The sequence below is a fragment of the Hemitrygon akajei genome, chromosome 1 (assembly GCF_048418815.1).
Source record: "Hemitrygon akajei chromosome 1, sHemAka1.3, whole genome shotgun sequence".
In the NCBI taxonomy this organism is placed as follows: domain Eukaryota; kingdom Metazoa; phylum Chordata; class Chondrichthyes; order Myliobatiformes; family Dasyatidae; genus Hemitrygon; species Hemitrygon akajei.
This window is the reverse complement of record NC_133124.1, coordinates 74217609-74223608: the sequence shown is the minus strand read 5'-3', so window position 1 is coordinate 74223608 and position 6000 is coordinate 74217609. Positions and strand designations below refer to the sequence as shown.

The window sequence follows — 6000 nt, the reverse complement described above, 5'->3', positions numbered from 1 at the left end:
AATCAGGTTGGGATGATGCAATCCCTCAACCAGCCCACTCAGGTCACCCCCTGAGGGCTTCAATGAATAGTACAGTACTCAATACACAATTCCGTCTCCAAGAGACAATGGCCGTTTTGTTTTGCTGAGGGGCCAGGACACATTCCAAAACCTTGAGGATTCTCTCTCATTTCCTGGGTTCCAGACCCGAATTAATAGCGATCTTGCGATTCTCAAAAAGGAGGGGGCTACTTTGTACCCTTCGGCCCCTCAGAGTTGTGGCACATTCGTAACATAAGAAACCCTTCAATGGTTCAATTTAATATCAGATAATGCTTACAGTATACAATCTAAAATCCTTATCCTTCACAGACATCCACAAAACAGAGAAAAAGTCCCAAAGAATGAATGACAGAAACAATGTTAGAACCCTGAAGTTCACTCTCCCCTTCCCACATACAAGCAGCAGCAAAAACATCAACCCTCACCCTCCCCTGACCCCACCTGTTCCAGCAAAAAGCATGCCCCCACCACCCGCTAAGCAATAGCAAGCCCCTCAGAGACCATAATCTACACACCATCAAAAGCTGCACTTCTGTCAGTGCAATTGGCAAGGAACCAAGTGGTCCCCAGGGCCGTACAGGGCTGAGCCCCAAAGCTGCACATCCTGGAGATCCCAAAACAAGGCCGCTTGGCGAGTTCCAAAGAGCAAGAACCCATCCTCCATGAAGATCGTAGTTTGAGCACAGCTGTCGATCATGGATTCCTACAGGGCTGCAGCACCTTGAGAAGGGAGAAAAAAGACACGAGAACAGAAGATTTAAAACTGTCTTGTGGATGAAGTCAACGCACAGGTCCACAAAAAGCTCTGGCGCCATCTTCCAGACCTATCCGGTTACGTTCTCCTTTCTGTAAAGTGAAGATAGAGCCTGTGATTGTCTACATTGTAAACAGATGATTATCTAAAGAGAGGCTTGTCAATGCCTGCCAGAGCCCCTTCTCATTTCCTGTCACTATCAAGGCCCCAGTCATGGACCATTGAATCTTTGATGAGTGTTATTCAGGTGATCCCTGACCTTCTAATCATCAGCTGTTCAAAGGAACTGAAATTGTACAGAGGACTAAAGAACCTGGGAACCTTTTAATCTCTCTTCCCATCTAATAGTCTGAAAGGAACATCAAACATCAATGGAAACTTCAAGACCATGTTACTGGCAATCTGACCTGTACTGCTGCTTAGACAGAACTTTCCCAAACACACCCAAAAGGATATTAACGTGAGTTATTTATGTATCGGCCAAATGAGAGTCGGTCAATTTAGAAACACTGAAGCAAAAACTCTACCCCCTCCCTTTTTCAAATTGTTTTAAGTTTATGTTGTTTTCAATAACAACAATAATAATAGTCTGTGGTCAGTAAGAAGCATTCACCAAAATCAGAATCATGGAGTCATCAAGTTACAGTACAGACAACTGGTCCATGCAAACCATCTTGTTTACCCTAGAGTCATAGAGTTGTTTAGTTATACAGCAAGGAAAGAGAAAACAGGCCTCTCTGCCCAAATGATCCATACAGCAACTTGTCTATTTCAAATCATAGAATTACACAGCACAGAAACCGACACTTTGACCCAACTCATCCTTGCTCATGAACTTGTCTCTTTACAGTCATGAAGTCATACAGCACAGCAAAGGCCCTTCAGCCCAACTGGTCCATGTGACCAAGAAGCCCATCTTAGCCAGTCCCATTTGCCTGCATTCAGCCTATATCCTGCTAAACCTTTCCTATTCATTTACCTGTCCAACTGTCTTTGAAATGTTGGAAAATGCAGCATCCACATCAACTTATGGGAGCTCCTGGCTTGTGACCAAGTAAGACAGAGAAGAAATATCCAGGATGGTTTTGGCTCATTTGAGTCTCTTTAAATAAAACACAGAGAATCTCAGCAAAAATGGTGGTGGGTGTGAATAACATCTCCTGATGCTGCCACATTCTCAGACTCTGAACCCTACCCCTCTCAGTTAGTCTATTATTGTCACTTCAGGGTTTCTTTTTTCCAGATTGGTAATGGGTTTATTATTTTCACATGTATTGAAGTACAGAGAAAATCTTTGTTTTGCATGCCATCCATACAGGTCACTTCATACATCAGCACATAGCGGTACTAGAAAGGATAAGCAAATAAAAAAGAATGCAGAATAAGGTGTTGCAGTAACAGGGAAAGTGCAGTGCAGACAGACAATAAGATGTTAGGTCAAAACAAGGTAGATTATGAGGACAAGGGTCTATCTTATTGTTCAAGAAGTTCATTCAGTAGTCCTCTAACAGCAGGATAGAAGCTGTTCTTGAGCCCAGTGGTGCATAGAATAGAGAACATAGAGTGGAACAGTATGGCCCTTCGGCCCAGGATGTCATGCAGACATTGTGACACCAGGTGAGAGGAGAGGTGGGCAGCTGGGGGAGGGGAGGATAAATTAAGAAGCTCAGAGGCAACAGGTGGAAGAAGTAAAGGTCTGAAGAAGAAGGAATCGAATAGGACAGGATTGTGGAACATGGAAGAAAAGGGAGGAAGAGGGGAACTAGAGGGAAGTAATGGACAGATGAGAAGGGGAATGGTAAAAGCGAGAAGTAGTGAGGATAGAAATGATCCGAAGTTGCAGAAATCGATGTTCATGTCATTAGGTTGGAGGGTGCCCAGACAGAATATGAGATGTTGCTCCTCCAACCTGAATTTGGCCTCATCTTGGCAGTAGAGGAGGCCATGGACAGACATGTCAGAATGGGAATGGGAAGTCAAATTGAAATGTGTAGTTACTAGAGATCCTTCCTTTTGTGGCAACAGAGCAAAGGTGCTCAACAAAGTGACCCCCCAGACTGTGTGGAGTTGTTGCCTCACCTGGTCTCACCTATCATTTGTATTTCTTCCCGTCACCCCACTTTCTATTCTAGCTTCAGCTCCATTCCCTTTCCAGTCCTGATGAATGGCCTCAGCCCAAAATGTCAAATGTTTATTCCCCTTCATAGATGCTGCCAGATTTGCTGAATTCCTCTCACATTTTGTGAGTGTTGCTGAAAATATTCAGCCTCTGCAGAAACTCCTGTGTTTAGAAATTACAGAGAATTGTGGTGCAGCCCAGTCCATTACACAAACCAGCTTTCCCTCCACTGACCCTCTCTTTCCTAAGGAAAGCAGTCAACACAATCTAAGACTTCTTCCAGCTTGCTCATTCTCCCTTCTACCCCTCCTATCGGACAGGAGATACAAAAACCTGGGAACACAGACCACCAGGCTCAAGGAGAGCTTCTATCCTGCTGATATCAGGCTCATGAACTGTCCTCTCATATGCTAAAGGTGAACACTCACTCTCCTAATCTACCTTGTTGTGCATTTTCAAACAAGAGAAAATCTGCAGATTCTGGAAATCCAAGCAAAAAGCAATCTTCTGTCCTGCTGAAGGATCCTGGCCCAAAACGTCGACTGTACTCTTTTCCATAGATGCTGCCTGGCCTGCTGAGTTTGTCCAGCATTTTGTGTGTGTTGCTTGTTGTGCATTTTATTTGTTTACCGTTACTGCTCTTTCTCTGTAACTATAATACTCCATTGTGCTCTGTGCTTTCCTTTACCACCTTGATGTACTTATATTGGAATGGCCTTTTGTTTGTAGACATGTAGCACATTAACAGGCCCTTCCAGCCTAAAGAGTCCAATTACAATCCATGTGACCGATTAAGCTACTAACCCATACACCTTTGGAATTAGGAAGAAAACCCAGACGGTCACAGGGAGAATGTACAATTAGGCATAGGATCCAGGGAAGTTTGGCCAGATAGATTCAGAATTGGCTTGCCTGCAGAAAGCAGAGGGTCGTGGTGGAGGGAGTACATTTGGATTGGAGGGTTGTGACTAGTGGTGTCCAACAAAGACCAGTTCTGGGACCTCTACTTCTGGTGATTTTTATTAACGACCTGGATGTGGGGGTAGAAGGGTGGGTTGGCAAGTTTGCAGATGACACAAAGGTTGGTGGTGTTGTAGATAGTGTAGAGGATTGTCGAAGATTGCAGAGAGACATTGATAGGATGCAGAAGTGGGCTGAGAAGTGGCAGATGGAGTTCAACCCAAAGAAGTGTGAGGTGATACACTTTGGAAGGACAAACTCCAAGGCAGAGTACAAAGTAAATGGCAGGATACTTGGTAGTGTGGAGGAGCAGAGGGATCTGGGGGTACATGTCCACAGATCCTTGAAAGTTGCCTCACAGGTAGTTAAGAAAGCTTATGGGGTGTTAGCTTTCATAAGTCGAGGGATAGAGTTTGAGTCGCAAGGTAATGATGCAGCTCTATAAAACACACTTGGAGTACTGTGTCCAGTTCTGGTCACCTCACTATAGGAAGGATGTGGAAGCATTGGAAAGGGTACAGAGGAGATTTACCAGGATGCTGCCCGGTTTAGAGAGTATGCATAATGATCAGAGATTAAGGGAGCTAGGACTTTACTCTCTGGAGAGAAGGAGGATGAGAGGAGACATGATAGAGGTATACAAGATATTAAGAGGAGTAGATAGAGTGCACAGCCAGCGCCTCTTCTCCAGGGCACCACTGCTCAGTACAAGAGGACATGGCTTTAAGGTAAGGGGTGGGAAGTTTAAGGGGGATATTAGAGGAAGGTTTTTTACTCAGAGAGTGGTTGGTGCGTGGAATGCATTGCCTGAGTCCGTGGTGGAGGCAGATACACTCGTGAAATTTAAGAGACTACTAGACAGGTATATGGAGGAATTTAAGATGGGGGGTTATATGGGAGGCAGGGTTTAAGTGTCGGCACAACATTGTGGGCCAAAGGGCCTGTACTGTTCTATGTTCTATGTTCAAACTTCTTACAGATGGCAGCAGAATTGATCTTGGGTCTCTAGTATAGAATAATGTTACGGTAACTGCTGTGAGACCGTGCTACCTTTGAAGTTAAAGCACAATTCGGGAACGTTCAGTATACACAGATGAAGATCCAACCACTGGGAGGAGCCAGAAGAAAAGCTGGTGTGTAAGTACAAGTTTAGTTTAGAGAAAGAGCATGGTGCCAGGCTCTTCTGGCCCAGCAAGCCAAGGCTATCTAATTACACCCACGTGACCAGCTGAACCATGCGACTTTGAGATGTGGGAGGAAACCGGAGCACCGGGAAGAAACCCACACAGTCACAGGGACAATGTACAATCTCCTTAAAGACAGTGGTGAAGTTGAACCTGGATCACTGGCATTGTAATAGCATTACGCTAACCACTACGCTACTGTGCTGTCCCTGTTTGCATGGCATGGAAAACCAAAGCATGTGACTGTAGTTGTGGTTGTGACAATAATAAATGAATTCACATTCCTAATTCCCAGATCACAAACATCCAGTTTATAATCAAGTACCATAGAAAGCATTTTATCTGGACGTAAAACAGCTTGGTATGGAAAATGCTCTGTATGCAACTGCAAGAAGCTGCAGAAATTTGTGGTCACAGCTCTGCATATCATAGGAACCGGCCTCCCATCTATGGACTCGGTCAAGTCTTCACACTACCTCAGTAAAGCAGACAGCATAATCATAGACCCTACCCAGCCAGGATATTTTATCTTCTCCCTCTCCCATTGGTTAGAAGATACAAAAGCCTGAAAGACAGATTCTGTCCCATTGTTATCAGACTCTTGATCAAAATTCGTGTAAAATAAGGTAGACTCTTTGCCTCATAATCTACTTTGTTATGATCTTGCACTTTATTGATTACCTGCACTGCACTTTTTCGATAGCTTTTACGTTTAATTCTGGATTGCTATTGTTTAACCTTATTCTAGCTCAATGCACCAAGTAATGATCTGATCTGTAGAAACAGAATGCAAAACAGGCTTTTCACTGTATCTTGGTACACATGACAATGATAAACCAATGCAAATTCTAATATTTCCAAAACAAGATAGTATTGAATGGTATTGAATACTAATGGACCCCCCCCCCCCCCACCCCACCATCACTTCTCAAAATCCAGAC

The 6000-nt window shown here is 44.1% G+C and overlaps 1 long non-coding RNA gene across 1 annotated transcript in view; it reads right to left on the bottom strand.

Annotated features, from left to right (window-relative positions):
• Nucleotides 1-508: 508 nt before the first annotated feature.
• Nucleotides 509-6000, bottom strand: part of LOC140727913 (uncharacterized) — a 120238-nt gene continuing 114746 nt past the window's right edge. The window contains exon 4 of the long non-coding RNA XR_012098965.1: nt 509-762. This is a non-coding gene — a long non-coding RNA (uncharacterized lncRNA). The remainder of the gene's footprint in view (nt 763-6000) is intronic.